At 41.6% G+C, this 16,119-nt stretch overlaps 1 protein-coding gene across 6 annotated transcripts in view; it reads right to left on the reverse strand.

Moving 5' to 3' along the window:
• Positions 1 to 15,739, reverse strand: part of WWP1 (WW domain containing E3 ubiquitin protein ligase 1) — a 119,412-nt gene extending 103,673 nt beyond the window's left edge. The window contains exon 1 of one of the 6 annotated variants that reach the window (XM_045561545.1): positions 15,680 to 15,739. The gene's annotated coding sequence lies outside the window, so the exon portion shown is untranslated. Of the gene's footprint in view, positions 1 to 10,522; positions 10,590 to 15,312; positions 15,509 to 15,563; positions 15,627 to 15,679 lie in introns of those variants that run through there. The other 5 variants (XM_045561548.1, XM_045561546.1, XM_045561544.1 and 2 more) reach the window with 5 other exon arrangements.
• Positions 15,740 to 16,119: the final 380 nt, after the last annotated feature.

A 16,119-nucleotide genomic window follows, 5' to 3' on the forward strand; every position in this document is an offset into this window, starting at 1 on the left:
GGCCCAGGGGTTGGGGGATCACAGCTTTAAAGGACAATGAAATCACAAAGAAAGTTTTAAAACAAGTTATAGAATAGGAAAAAAATGGCAGACTAGAGGAAGCCCTCCAGCTCACCGCTCCCAAGGAAAGAAGTGAAAGGTGCAAGCAGCTCCCTACATACGGATCTCTCATCCTGGAAGCAGCACTGTAAATTCACAGCAGAGAAGCAACTCGGGATATTCAGTGTGGGGAAAAAAGGTGATGGGGGTGTACATACAAAAAGATTAGAAAACGCAAGAACAGCAGGAGAATAGAGCGCAGGAGCGCCATGCTCACCCTACCCCACAGTGCAGACGGAAATGCAGGAGGGCACCCACCATACCCACAGACGACCTACCTGCTCTGACAGGGACATGCCTGAAGTTTGTGCAGAGCTGTTGCACTGGACAACAGGCACTGTGGGGAACAGGCAACAGCTAAAGCCATCCTGAACTCTTGGGTGTACCGAGCGGGGTCTATACCGGACTGGCAAGGGAGTGGACTAACCTGTGGCTTCCCTGAGCCATACCTTGGAACTTCAGGCCAGACACTTCACCCCTAGAGCGCAGTGGGACCTGGGTACAGGAACTGACCGGAGATCGACCCGAGAGCTGCAGGCCCAGATCTGAGAGGCGCTCGGCAATGGTTTAGGTGGGTTCTGGGTGGGGCCTGTAAAGCTATGATCTCTGCACGTCTCTGATCTGGCAACCCCGGGACCCTTGTGCCCAAGAAGCAGCCTGCAGCTTGCTCGGCCCCAAATCCACCCTCCAGGCCCCAACCCCCTCTTGCCTGCCTGGCCCTAGCCCCACCCTCCACGTTGGGTCGGCTGGCCACACACAGAGCCCCCGCTTCTGGCTCAAAGCCCCTGCTCAGAGGCTTTGCACCAGTCCCAGCTGGGAGGCTCTCATGCAGGAATGCAGTGGGCTCCGAACTGAGCCTTGAGATGGCCGCTTTGACAGGTTCCGAGAGGAGCGTGGAGAGCTCCGTGGGCCCTGGATTCCGGAGCCAACAACAGCCCGCCTGACTTCGCATTAGCAGGACCCTGGCACCTGCGGACAGCCAGCTGCTTACTCGCTCCAACTCCACCCTCCGGCCCCATGGCCTGCTGCCTACTTTGCCTCAACCCTGCCCTCCAGGTCTTAACAGTCCGCGTCTGCACAGCCCCGCTTTCGGCTCAGAGGTTCTGCTTGCCTCTCCTTTCTAGTCCCTCCTCAGAGGTTCTCATGCCAGAGCCTGAGGCTCCGCCCCTGTGCCTCCATAAATCCCGCCAGGCCCAAGACTCCATAACCAAGTCTCCAGCGCTTAACCTGGACCCCAAGACCACACCCCAGCCTCCACCACCAAACCAGGGCTGGAAGAGCTGCTCCAAAGTCCAACCAAGGCCCGGCCAGGGACCCCCCACCATCAAGCCACCAGCACACTGCGACCTGCTTTGAGCTATCGCCCACAACTCGGGAACCCATAACAACCTTATCCAGCTGCTGTGGTTACCTCTATGGGGAGACCCTGGGTAAAGCAATCCCCACAAAACCAGCCTCTGTGAAGAGAGTCTCCTCCAGCTCCCAACTTGAACACCCTACAATTATCTGGAGAGTTCCCAGCAAGGAACAGGAGTCCTGCAAACTTATTAACCTGAACTCAGAAAAGAGGGTTCAGATGAGAGGAAACTAGCAAAAGAACCCTGCCAACATGAAAAATCAAAACAGATCAACACACCCAAAGGATCACAACAGAGCTACAGCAGTGAACTTCAACTACAACGAAATCGTTGAAATGACAGAAATGGAATGCAGAATATGGATAGCATATAAGATGAATGGAACTGAAGAGAAAGTTGAAAACCAACAAAAAGAAGCCCAAAACATATTTCAGGAAATTAATGAAAAAGTCACTAAAGAGCTTGACAAAATTAAGAATGATATAATAGAACTTAAAGAAATGAACAGTCTTTCAGGGCTTTTCAAAACACAGCAGAAAGTTTCAGCAACAGATTGAACCAAGGAGAAGAATCTCAGAGCTTGAAGACAAGGCTCTCAAGCTAACCCAATCATTTAAAGAGGCAGAGAAGAGAACAACAAGGGCAAAGCAATCACTTAGAGACTTATGGGACTACCTAAAGTGAAGAAACGTATGTATAGGTATCCCTGAGGGAGAAGAAGAAAGTGCTAAAAGCAGGAAAAATCTATTTGAGGGAATTATTGTGGAAAACTCCCCCAGTACTGCCAGAGATCCAGACATCCAGATACAAGATGGTCATCAAACTTAGGAAGATTCATAGCAAACAGAACATCTCCAAGACACATAGTATTCAGCCTGGCCAAAGTCAAAGTGAAAGAGAAAATTCTACACCCAAGAACTGACCTATAAGGGAAAACCCATACGGATAACAGCAGACCTCTCAGTGGAAACTTTATGAGCCAGAAAGGACTGGGCTACCATCTTCAATCTTCTTAAATAAAACAATTGCCAGCCTCGAATTTTGTATCCTGAAAAACTATGTTTCACATCTGATGGAGAAATTCAGTCTTTTCCAAACAAGCAAATGCTGAGGGAATTCACAAAGTCCAGACCTGCCCTGCAGGAAGTACTCAAACCTGCACTATACATGGATAAGCACAAAAAATGCCCCACCACTGTCAAAACCTAAAGGTCAGAGCCCAGTCATCACAATGGCTAAAGACGTAAAACAGAACAATAAAGTTCTACTCAACAGGAAGAATGGAAATCCACCCCATTTATCAATTCTTTCAATAAATGTGAATGGCTTGAACTTCCCAGTCAAGAGACGCAGCCTGGCTGAATGGATTAAAAAATAATAATAATACAAGCCAAGTAACTGCTGTCTCAAAAAAATACATCTAACTCCCAAGGACTCATTTGGATTCAAGGAGAAGGGATGGAAAACAATATTCCAAGCAAATGGAAACCAAAAGAAAGCTCGTATAGCAGTTCTCATATCAGATAACACAGACTTCAAATCAAGAAAAGCAATGAAAGACAAATACAGTCATATACAATGGTAAAAGGAACAATTCAACAAGAAGACATAACAATTCTAAATACTTTTGCACTTAACACACGTGTTCCTACATTCATGAAGCAAATCCTACTTGAGCTAAACAAAATGAGAAACAGCAGCACCGTAATAGCTGGGGACTTCAACATCCCTCTGACAGAACAGGACAGATCTTCCCAGCAGAAAATAAACAAAAGAACAATGTCCTTAAAACAGAACTCTAAAACAAATAGACCTCACAGACATTTACAGAACATTCTACCCCAAAACCACGGAAGATACGTTCTTCTCATCAGCTCATGGAATATTCTCTAAGACTGATAACATCCTAGGCCACAAAACATGTGCCAACAAATTTTAAAAAATACAAATTATATCATGCATCTTCTCAGACCACAGTGGAATAAAATTAGAAATCAACTGCAACAGAAATACTCATCTCTACACAAAGTCATGTAGAGAAACACTCATCTCTACACTAAACAACCTACTGCTGAATGATAGTTGGGTCAATGAGGTTTAAAAATTAAAAGGGAAATCAAAAGATCTTTTAAACTAAATGATAAACAGACACAAGTTATCAAAATCTGTGGGATACAGCTAAAATAGTTCTGAAAGGAAAATTCATAGCCATAAATGCCTATATCCAAAACACACAAAGACCACAAATCAACAATCTAATGAATAGTCTCAAGGAACTAGGAAAGAATGAGCAAACCAATCCCAAACCCAGCAGAAGAAAAGAAACAACCAAGATCAGAGCAGAATTAAATGAAATTAATAACAAAACAACTTATACAGATTAATAAAACAAAACATTGGTTCTTTGAAAGATAAACAAAATTGACAGTTCTCTCACCAGATTAACAAAAAGCAGAAAAGAAAGGACCCTAATAAGTTCAATCAGGAATGAAAAAGGAGAAATTACAACTGAAACCACAGAAATACAAAATATCACCTCTCAATATGATAAAAATCTCTATGCAAAATAAACTTGAAAATGTGGAGGAAATCGACAAATTCTCAGAAACACATAGCCTCCCTAGGCTCAATCAGGAAGAAACAGAATTCCTGAACAGGCCAATTATCAAGTACCAAAATGAAGCAGCAATAAAAAATCTTCCAACCAAAAAAGTCCCAGACCAGATGGTCTCACACCCAAATTTTACCACACCTACAAAGATGAACTGGTGCCTATCCTGCAGAAATTATTCCATAACATCAAGAGGGAAAGAATCCCCCGCAACATGTTTTACAAAGTCAACATCACCTCGATACCAAAGCCAGGAAAGGACTCAACAAAAAAAAAGAAAACTACAGACCAATATCCCTTATGAATATAGATGCAAACATTCCCAGTAAAATCCTAAGAACCAAATTCAGCTGCTAATCAAAAAAATAATCCATCATTATCAAGTGAGCTCCATCCAGAGATGCAGGGATGGTTCAACATAAACAAATCTATAAACGTAATTCATTACATAAATAGAAGTAAAAACAAAGACCATATATGATCCTCTCAATAGATGCAGAAAAAGCATTTGACAAAATTCAGCATCCTCTTATGATAAGAATGCTTAACAAAATAGGCATAGATGGGACTTACCTAATAATGATAAAAGCCATATGCAACAAACCCACAGTCAACATCATACTGAACAGGGAGAAAACTGAAAGCATTTCCACTTAGAACTAGAACCAGACAAGGCTGCCCTCTATCACCACTTCTATTCAACATAGTGCTGGAAGCCCTAGACAGAGCAATCAGACAAGAAAAGGAAATCAAATGGGGGCAGAAGAGGTCAAATTATCATTCTTTGCTGACGATAAGACCTTATATCTATAAAATCCCAAAGATTTTGCCAAGAGACTCCTGGAATTGATAAATAAATTCAACAAAGTCTCAGGTTACAAAATCAATGCACACAAAGCAGCAGCCTTCATATACGACAAAAGTCAAGCTGAGAATCAAATCAAAGACAGAATACCTTTAACTTTAGCAACAAAAAAAATAAAATACCTAGGAATATATTTAAGGAGGTGAAAGACCTCTACAGGGAGAACTACGAAACACTGAGGAAGGAAACAGCTGAAGACATAAACAGATGGAAAACCATACCAAGCTCGTGGATCGGCAGAATCAACATTGTTAAAATGTCTATACTACCCAAAGTGATCTCTACAAATTCAATGCAATCCCTGTTAAAATACCAACATCATTCTTTGCAGATCTAGAAAAAATAATTCTATGCTTCTTATGGACCCAGAGAAGACCCTGTATAGCCAAAGCAAACTTAAGCAAAAAGAGCAAATTGGGAGGCATCAATTTACCAGACTTCAAGCTATACTACAAGGCTATATAGTAAACAAAAGAACATGGTACTGCACAACAGACACATAGGCCAATGGATCAGAACAGAAAACCCAGACATAAAACCATCCTCATGTTCTCATCTGATCTTCGACAAAGCAGACAAAAACATACACTGGGAGCTGGGCGCAGTGGCTCACGCCTGTAATCCTAGCACTCTGGAAGGCTGAGGCGGGTGGATCGCTCGAGGTCAAGAGTTCAAGACCAGCCTGAGCAAGAGCAAGACCCCGTCTCTACTAAAAATAGAAAGAAGTTATACGGACATCTAAAAAATATATATAGAAAAAAAATTAGCCGAGTATAGTGGCACATGCCTGTAGTCCCAGCTACTCGGGAGGCTGAGGCAGAAGGACTGCTTGAGCCCAGGAGTTTGAGGTTGCTGTGAGCTAGGCTGACACCATGGCACTCTGGCCAGGGTGACAGAGTGAAACTCTGTCTCAAAGAAAAACATACACTGGGGAAAAGAATTCCTATCCAATAACCACATGTAGAAGACCGAAACAGGATCTGCACCTCTCACCATTCACAAAAATCATCACAATGAATAACAGACTTAAACCTAAGGCACGAAACCATTAGAATTCTAGAAGAAAATGTTGGAAAAACTCTCACAGACATTAGCCTAAGCAAAGAATTTATGAAGAAGACCCCACAAGCAATCATAGCAACAATAAAAATAAATAAGTGGAACCTGATCAAATTAAAAAGGTTCTGCACAATCAAGGAAACAACCATTAGAGTGAACAGCAACCTACAGAATGGGAGAAAATATTTGCATACTATACATCCAATAAAGGGCTGATAACTAAAATCTGTAAAAAAACTCAAGGAAATCAGCAAGAAAAAAATCAAACAACCCCATTAAAAACTGGGCAAAAGACATGTACAGAAGCTTCTCAAAAGAAGATAGACTAATGGCCAACAAACACATGAAAAAATGCTTAACATTTCTAATCATCAGGGAAATGCAAATCAAAACCACAATGAGGTATCACTTAACTCCAGTGAGAACAGCTCTTATCAAAAAGTCCCCAAACAACAAATGCTGGAATGGATGTGGAGAGATAGAAACATTCATACACTGTTGGTGGGACTGCAAACTGTACAACCTCTATGGAAAGTAGTAATGAAGATACCTCAAAGAACTAAAAGTAGAACTACCATTTGATCCAGCAATCCCACTACTGGGTATTTACCCAAATGAAAAAAAGACATTCTATAAAAAAGACACCTGCACTCAAATATCTATAGCAATACAATTCACAATTGCAAAGATGTGAAGGTCAGGCACAGCAGCTCACGCCTGTAATCCTAGCACCTGGGAGGCCGAGGCAGGAGGATTGCTTAAGATCACGAGTTCAAGACGAGCCTGAACAAGAGCAAGACCCCATCTCTACTTAAAATAGAAAAAATTAGCCAGGCATGGTGGTGCATGTGTGTAGTCCCAGCTACTAGGGAGGCTGAGGCAGAAGTATCGCTTAAGCCCAGGAGTTTGAGGTTGGTGTGAACTGGGCTAATGCCACGGCACTCTAGCCTGGGTGACAGAGTGAGACTTAAAAAAAAAGTGTCTTAAAAAAAAAAAAGGTGTGGAAACAATCCAAGTGCCCATCAATACACAAGTGGACTAATAAAATGTTGATATGTATAGACCACGGTGTACTACTCAGCCATAAAAAAAGAAAAAAGTGAACTAATACCTCTTGTATTAACCTGGACAGAACTAGATACCATTCTTCTAAGTGAGGTATCACAAGAATGGGAAAACAAATACCACATGTACTCACCATTAAACTAGAACTAATCAATCAACACTCATGTGCATATATGTGAAAATAACATTCATTAGAAACCAAACAGGTAGGAGGGGGGAGAAGGGGATGGGTAAATTCACACCGAACAGCTACAATGCACACTATCTGGGTGATTGGCACATTTGTAACTTTGACTCAAATAAAACAAAAGCAATTTATGTAACTAAAACGTTTGTACCCCTGTAATATTCTAAATAAATAAATAAAAAGAGTTATAATTACCAATACTTTTAACCTAGAAAAATGGGATTCCTAAGCATAATGTGTACTTTCCATTCTAGGTATTCACATCTAAACATCAACACCATATTTCACAGGTCACAGAATAAAAAGAGATGGTCTATTGTTGTTTTTCTTCAAAGAAGAAAAAAATTCTTCCTTTGTAGAAGTATGGGGGAAGTTTTTGGAGAAACAAGCCTAATGGATGCCCTCATGAAGTATCATTTCTCTTGCCTATTCCTCACTGTAATTACCATGTATCAGCTTTCTACAGTTTGCTTGGATCAAGTCCTTGACAATTACCTTAGGCTATTTTAAATATCTGGAAGTTTCAGATGTTAAGCTCTCTTTGTATTTACATTATGCATGTGTACTTAAGGAATACTTTAGCTAGAAAACTGGACTCTGATACAGGGCACTAGGACCCCAATTAACCGACTGGGTTTCTACCAGCAGTTCTCAAACTAATGTGTATAAAATCATCCGAGATAATTAGTAAAAATGAAGATTCCTGAACTCCACGCTGAAGGACCATACCATAGATCTCAGAGGATACTCAAAAATATACGTTTATCAAGCACCCCCGATAAATGTTATGCAAGGACTGCACTTTGACAAACACTGGTCTTTATTATATTTTATGTAATGATGGTGTTAACAATTTCTTGTTCCCAGGTTACACAGCAAAACCATCACCAGCTGATACACCGTCAGCCATGTTGAATCAGAATCTTTCCCAGATTCATTCTTAACCCTTTTAGCAACTTATTTTTTAAATTAAGAGGTAAGATTTGATATGCCAAAACTAAGCTACAATTGTCCTTGAGAAATGAGTAGCCTACAGCAAAATGACTAACTGTTTGAATTTTCAACTTAATACTAATGAATTAAGAACAATGAAAATGATCTCAGGGCTTATTACGTTCTAACCACTGTGCTTTCTGCTTTACATTTCAATTAATCCTTACAAAAATCCATTAAGGAAGATATTCTTCACATTTATAAAAGAAGAAACTGAGCCAACACTGCTATCAAACTGCACTAACAGAAGTCAGATCTGCCTGACTTTAAACTATGGCTCATATATACTATGGCACCCATATACCAAGAGTGGCTCTATTCTTAAAAACTTAAAAAAGAAGAGCAAGGAGACAAGTTTGTTTACTTCTAAGATATTACTTTTAAGATAAAGATACTCTAATTTATACAGAGCAGGATCATTTAACTAATTCTCCTCCCCAGCCTAACTAACCATATTCAGAGAACAGTAGATCTTGGCAAGTTAGGGCTAATATATGGCCAGAGTAACATACTTCAGTGAGGACTCAACAGTTTGTTTCCACCCAGCCTATTTAATCATAATTATGGGTATACCTAACAACTACCAAAAGAATTTGTTTACCTTAGTTAAATAAAAAGCTATATACCTACATTTCTGTTGGTGCTAGAACATTTTATAACTACCCAAGTAAATTAGGGCAGGGAGGAGAGCCCTTAAACACCTTAACATAACTCTATCCATCCCATGCTTTGCACCCTGGCCTTTTCTATTTCTAGAAATCATGTTTCTCAGTACATTCAATCCCCAAACTCCTCCCTACAACAGCCAATGTACTATTTCCAGAAATTTGCAAAGAGATTTGCACTAGGATGCAGGGGCCTATTTTCAGTGTACATGAAATGCTTCAAAATTGTTCCAAAGCTACACAGTAATAAACTAAATTCTTAAAAGGAAATGTATTAATTTACTATTCCACTCAGAAGCTATAATGCAATAAAAACTAAACTCATTTTCTTCACTCCACAGTTAACCATGGCATTACTTAGCAGCTAACTTGGACTAAAAAAAATTCTACCGAGACTAAAATAAAGTGATATAGAGATAAGGATAAGTGAGAAAGTGAGAAAAATCCAGCTAGCAATCAATGACTCTACCTATTCTTAGAAAGGAGGAGCAGTACCTTATTCCTTACATTTCCATAAGAGAGGATTTCCTTTCCAATCTCTAGAAGGAAAGAGTATTCTCCCCACTATAATGATACCTCTCCAAAGAGTGGCTTATCCCAACCTTTTTCAAGATACTGCAAACATCATTTGTGAATACAGGCAGCTCAAGGCTGCTGGTCAAGGAGAGTGACTTAGCCAAGAAGCTCTGCTCCACTAGATATCCAATCCCCTAGTGCTGGGGAGATAGATCCCTGCTCACCTGTGGCCCATTATCTGCAGGGGGTGCTGTCTGATCCTATTCATGAGACTGGGTAAATCACTGCTTCCCAGCAATATGGCTCTGGGGTCCTGCACTTTCTTAGTCCCCACTGCCCTCAAGTAGAGTAAGTCAATCCTGCCCCATGTGGTAGCATACTAAGTCAAACTGCAGAGGCCCCAAATTTTCTCTTTTCTAACCAAGAATAGTGCTGGCTATCCCCATCTGTGTAGTAAGCCAAATGTGCTGTCATTTGTACTTTAGACTCAGCTTTCCCTCTGGCAGGCTCAAACTCAAAGTCTACATTTGGGGAAACTAGTAAGCTGTCCAAGCTTCAGCTTCCAAAATAGTTTTCCCAAAGCCCTGTTTTGGTGTAATTCAGCTGATGCTCTACTTAAATAAAATTTGTGCTAAAGTTACACTGCTGGCCCCGAATGGATTCACCCATTTGTGTAGTCCCCTTCCCTTGAATCTGGGCTAGACTTGTGACTTGCTTTAATCAACAAAATGACACAGAAATGATGTGCCAGTTCTAAGCCTATGTTTAAGAAGGCCTGATTGCTTCTGCTTTTTGCACTCTAGTAAGTGCTAAGCCACCAGCAACCAGGTAAGGCTGGCAACCTTATTGAAAAGGCAACACAAACAGGGAAGGGCTGAGACTACCCACACGACTATATGCAGAAAGGGCGAGTAAGGGGTGTTCAGCCTCCAGGCTGAACTGCCAGCTGAATGCAGCCATTAGAGTGTGATCACCGGCAAAACCAAGAAAATTGCCCAACTGAGACCAGCCCAGGAAAGCAAAACTGTGAACAAATAAAATGGTTGTTTTAAGCCACTTAGAGTTGTTGGTTACCCAGCAATAGATAACTGAAATAATGCTCACCTGGTTCCTTGTGTTTTTGCATAATTTGTTCAAACCTCAGAGAGAAGGAGGGGTATAATTAATCACAATCCACAAAATTCACACAACCTCAGAAGATAAAAGTCTAATGCCCTTCCTGATATTAATGACTCTACTAAACAAGTTCCAAGAGGACAGTCTTCATGTCTGTCATCTCAGCATTGTACTCCCAGCACCTAGCACTATGTCTGGCGTATAGTGGATATACTAGCATGTGTAGTGAGTGAATAGTAGGTTTAAGAAATATCAAGATTAAATCAACAAATGCTAGTCTTCCTTATAACTTAGAAATTGTCTGACATATGGTTTTACATAATACATTCCCAAAAAAGTTGTTTAAACATATGAATTTGAAGTGTATACTAAGAAGACCTTTTAATGGTATCTTTGTCTTTTTTAATGGGAGAGCTTATTATGTAATGGCAAAAATCATGAAATATCATTACACAGTTGGAGTATCCCTAATCCCAAAATCCACAATTCAAAATACTCCAATAAGCATTTCCTTTTAAGAGCCATGCCAGTGCTCAAAGTTTCAGGTTTTGGAGCATTTTGGATTTCAGATTAGGGATACTTAACCTGTCTATACTTTGGAAATTAGATTCTGATTTATATGTCCCCAAAATAAAAATTTTCAAAGACTAAGCTTTTATCAAAGGGGAACAAACTTCATCTGTAAAAGCAGAATTAAAATCAACAAATTTCCAAAAGGAAATTAATACCTACATTTCACCAATGTACTTTTCCAGAAAAGATATCAACTTTTGCTTTATCCTTGACAAGAGGAAAATTACTCTGTGGTAAAATACTTATAAATTTCAAAATCACCTACCAATAACCACAGCAATGAGGAAACAGACAAGTTCAAATCAATACAATTGAAAAGTTTAACACATTCCAAACAGATAAATTCAAACTCTTCCTTTATAGCCTTCAACTAAAGTTCTGTTGTAGATGAAGAGTCAGAAGTTTAGTGGGAAAAGAATACTGATCTAGGAACAAAAATATTGGTCTTAGTTGTAGTTCTAATTTGGCCACTAACTAGCCTCAATGTATTCATCAAAGAAGCAATGATTACCTCCTGACACCTACATCTCAGTAGTCATGAGAATCAAATGATAAATATATGCAGCCACTAAAAAAAAGTAAAATGCTAGACTAATATACGAAATAAGAGATATTCTTCTTAATGCCAGCAAAAAAGACTACAATTCATCTATGTATGTGTTTTTGTCAGACTTTTTCCTCCATTAAGTATTAATAATGAGTTCTTTGGACACCATTATAAAGGGTGGTTTATTGAGTTTCCCACTGCTCATAATTATATCGTAATTGTATTCAAAGAGAAAAAAAGACCCCAGTCTTTCTAATAATTATGGAATTAAAGTTTCTAGAGCCATAAAAGCTAAGAACTAATAACATGCTCTAGTTCCCTACTTCCCAGAAGATAATCTTATAGGTGTAGAAAAGTCCACTGTTTACTAATCAAATTGTGCTTTAACCAAACTAGCGAGAGTCAGCTACTAAGCCTTTAAAAAATTGAATAGGAGTCTCCATTTCATTTATTTAGTAAAGTCTCTATTTTTATTTGATAAAAGCTTCCTGAAAAAAAGAAAGGAGTATTCTAAGTAAGGCATAACTTAACAGAAAAGATAAAAAAGTTCTTGAAGTTTCTAATTTCACTAACATCACCTCTCTCCTCTCTTCTTGCCAACCCAAATTGAGACATACAAAGACGGTAATAATCAAAATGACTGGTCTGATACTGCTATTGCTCTCCAGCCACCCAATTCATTCCTTTCCTCAGACTCACAAGCTCTCATGCACGTAGAAAACAAGAAGGGTACCAACATTTCAATTAAAATCTAAGACCCAAGAATCACAAACTGTATAAGAACTGGAAGGAACCTCCTGGGATCATCGAGTCCTTACTGATGGTGTCACTTAAAGGCAGTAACTCTATCCAATGGATGGTAAATGAGTTGCACTATCTTCATTCAAGAAAGAAAACCAACATATCAACCAACTCCTGATTCCACTTTACCTACCTACTTACTGATACTTAGGGCAAATCGCTAAAACTTTTGGGGTAGTTTGTTCTTAATATAACAGTAAATACCACAAGTTAGTCAAAATTCTCTGTATACTGTAAACCACAACACAAGTGTAATATCATATCTCTAGGTGTATATACAGTATGTCTCTACAGTAGGTGATCTTATCACTGACTGAATGGGAAAATCTGAAGGTTTCATTGTTTTAAAAAGCCCCCAGTAATTCTGAGAGCTGCCCCCAAAGCAAGTGATTAGCCCATGGCTTTCATGGATGAGCTTCATGTGGTCCATGGACTCTCCTAAAACTATATATTATATATGTAACCATAGGAACATATGGAAATTTTCCAGGCTAGCGCATTTCTTTAGTTTCACCAAGAATTAGTAATCCCCAAAAGGCTGGAAAGTAGCACACCTATGCTGAGGGTAAAGCTTCCATGGATCTTCCTCAAAATGGTACCAATATTCTCCCAACCAACTTGGATCACAATCAGTTATTTGTACTTTCTTCATTTTCCCTCTCATCAAATTCTGTCTATTCTACTTCCTTTCCATTCCCATTACTACTACCAGAGCTCAGACCTTCAACCTATGACCACAGCAATTGGGAGGTCTCCAATTCACACTACACACCTCACTTTCAATTCATACTACACACTGCTACCTGATGAATCTTCCTAAAACAAAGTTTTAAAAATTGTTTCACTCTCAACTCAAAAATCATCTGTGGAACTCCCACTGCCTAATAAATCCAAGGTCATTACCTGGCACTAAAATCAATCCATAAGCTGGTCCAAATTTTTACTTTAAGCTTTATCACCCTTTATCCTGGTACAAATATTTTTGTTCCACCCAAACCTGATTACTTGCCTCTCCTCAAAGGTATGAACTCTGTGGTCTCTTAGATCCTTCTCTTTGGATTACCCTTCCCTATTTATCAAACTTAAAGGTATCCTTCAAAACCAAGAAGCCAGAAGCTCCCTCCCAACCCTACCTTGCCAAATGAGATCTGAGCTGTAGCCCTTCTGCATTTGAATTCTGAGAGGATTTTTGTTATTGTTTATGAAACTTCACTATATATTAAAACGCAAATGAGGCACTTATGTATAGTACTACCCACCTAGCTAGTCTGTGAAAGCAGAAACTTCTAATCATCCTCATCTTTGTATTCCCCAAAATACCCCACACAGTCTACAGTAGATGCTTAAAAATTATGCAAGGAAGTAAAAGAAATTTCAGCCATCATGGGATAAACAGCAAAGATTACTATCTGTCTGAAGGCAGAGCCCTTATCTGTGACATCCTCTACCATGCCAGACTTCCAAAAACTATAACTCTTAATTACTGTTTTTCAAAACCATGATGTTGTAGGTCTTATAAGCAGTCCTGCATTTCAAAGGAAGAACTATTTGAAAATGTATTTGAAAATGTCAAGCTATGTCCTGAAGAACTATTTCACATACTTTACACTTCTCAATTTGAGTAGCTCCCAACACTTGGCCACTACATTTTCAATTTTAAAAATATTAACTATTTATGAAAAGTGATCATTTCCAGTCACAGCTAATTTACTACTTTATGGTTTTAAAAAACTCACATAAATAAAAGAATGACTTTCTTTTATAAAAGGTGCATTTGGCTTGTATAATACACACAGACTTGGTGAGACACGGAAAGTGGATTTATACAAAGGCATGCACTCCTGTAGAAAACTGCAGACAACTCTAAACCACGTATTTCACTTAAAAACACAAACAAGGAAAACAAAGATTACTTTGGACATACTTTGTTTACACTATTAAGAGAAGCATTTTAAAGCAGAAACTCAAATCCTGTTGCACATTAGCCTACACAAAAAGATAAAAACTTATCAAATAGAAAAAGAAAACTAAATCAAGCCCTGGGAAATGTGTCATTCTGGAAGAATGAAAATGTCAAAATTACAACAGATACTCCTCTTCGTTGGTTAATGAAGGTTTCATATAATTGGCACAGCAAAAAAAAAAAAAACTCAACTCCAAATCGACATAGCAAAGAAAAGACTGTGAACAAAACTGATCATTTAAAGGTTGTAAAAGGAAGGGGCAAACTACAAAATTTAAATTTCAAAAAGAAAGAAAAAAGATGGCAGGAGAGGGTCCAAGTCACAAGTGAGATAAGGACTGGTAAAATCTGCAAGGTCACTGGGACCTACCAGGTCACAAAGGTGGAGGTGGGGGTTGTGTTGGGGGCAGCTGCAGAGTCAGTGAAGAACCGGGAGTGACAAAAACACGTCAGAAAAGGACACTGGAAGGCTGGAGTCCTTGGTTTGGGACGCCGCAATTGCGGTGAAAGTCAGGGCACCAGGAGTGGCGAGTCCGTGCGTCTGTGTTTTGCGGGAGGAGTCGGGGAAAGGCAGAGGGTAGAAAGGCGGCGCAGAGAAGACTAAGGAAGCCTGAGAGCCGCGTCTGCAGAGTCACGGACACACTTCGCTCCTCTCCAGTGTCATCCGCACAGGCCTGTGCCAGGGCCAACGCGGGGCAAGACCCGCGACCCCGCCCCAGAAAACTCCTGGCCTTCGGGCTGGAGAAGGCGGCCCGGGCTGCGCGGACCGACCCCCGACGGCCCCCCAGGGGACCTCGCCCCGGGACGGTCGGCGCCGGTCCCGGCCCCGCGGCGAAGGCTCCGGCCCGGCGCCCCGCCCGCCCGCGCCCCTGCCCCGCGCCGCGGTGTCCTTACCCGGCGCGAAGCTGGCGGCTCCCGGCAGCCGGGCGGCCACGGCGGCGGCACCTCCTCCTGAGGCGGCGCGCTCACCCATCCGCGCCCCAGATCGCCATCTCGCAGCGGGCGCGGCAGCGGCAGCCACCCAGGCGTTGGCCCCGGAAGCCCAGGCCGCCCGCAGCCGCTCGGAACCCGCACGCCGCGCTCGCCGACACCCGCCCTCCCCCCGCCCCTCCCGGGCCACGCGCCTCCCCCAGCCGACCCCACACCTCCCGTCCTCGGGAGCGCGCCGCGTGCTCGTCTCACCGGCGCCGCGCCCCGAGCGCGCGCCTCCCCACTGGCCCCGGCACCGCGCGCTGCGCCGCGGTCACCCAAAGTCCCCAACCTCGGACCCGAATCCAGCTCTCTCCGAGCATGCGCAACGAAGGCACTCCGAGGCTGCGTGAGGGAAAACTCCGCTCCGCCGGGTCTTCGGGGCGTTCGAGTGGAGGGGGAGGGCCGGCCAATAGGAGAGGGGGGCGGGGCCCGAACCTGTGGAAGGGGCGGGGCCGCCAAGGAGACTTAGGAGGCGGCTACTCTAAACTGGCCCTGGGTGCTGCAGGCTTGACTCTCTGGTCGGTGGCCAAACCCCAGGCACTACCTTGTCAGGTCCTCGGGGCACTGGCATTCCTCTCTAGAAAGCTTTGCAGCAAAAGTAGACTGTTAATAAACACTCCTTGACCTGAGTGTTTCACTTAGAACTCACTGCAAGAGTAAATAATTGCATTTGGCAGATAGATAGTCATACGCAAAGACTTTTAGTCACTTTTATTATTAAGAGTTATT

The sequence above is a fragment of the Lemur catta genome, chromosome 9 (genome assembly GCF_020740605.2).
Source record: "Lemur catta isolate mLemCat1 chromosome 9, mLemCat1.pri, whole genome shotgun sequence".
Taxonomy (NCBI): Eukaryota; Metazoa; Chordata; class Mammalia; order Primates; family Lemuridae; genus Lemur; species Lemur catta.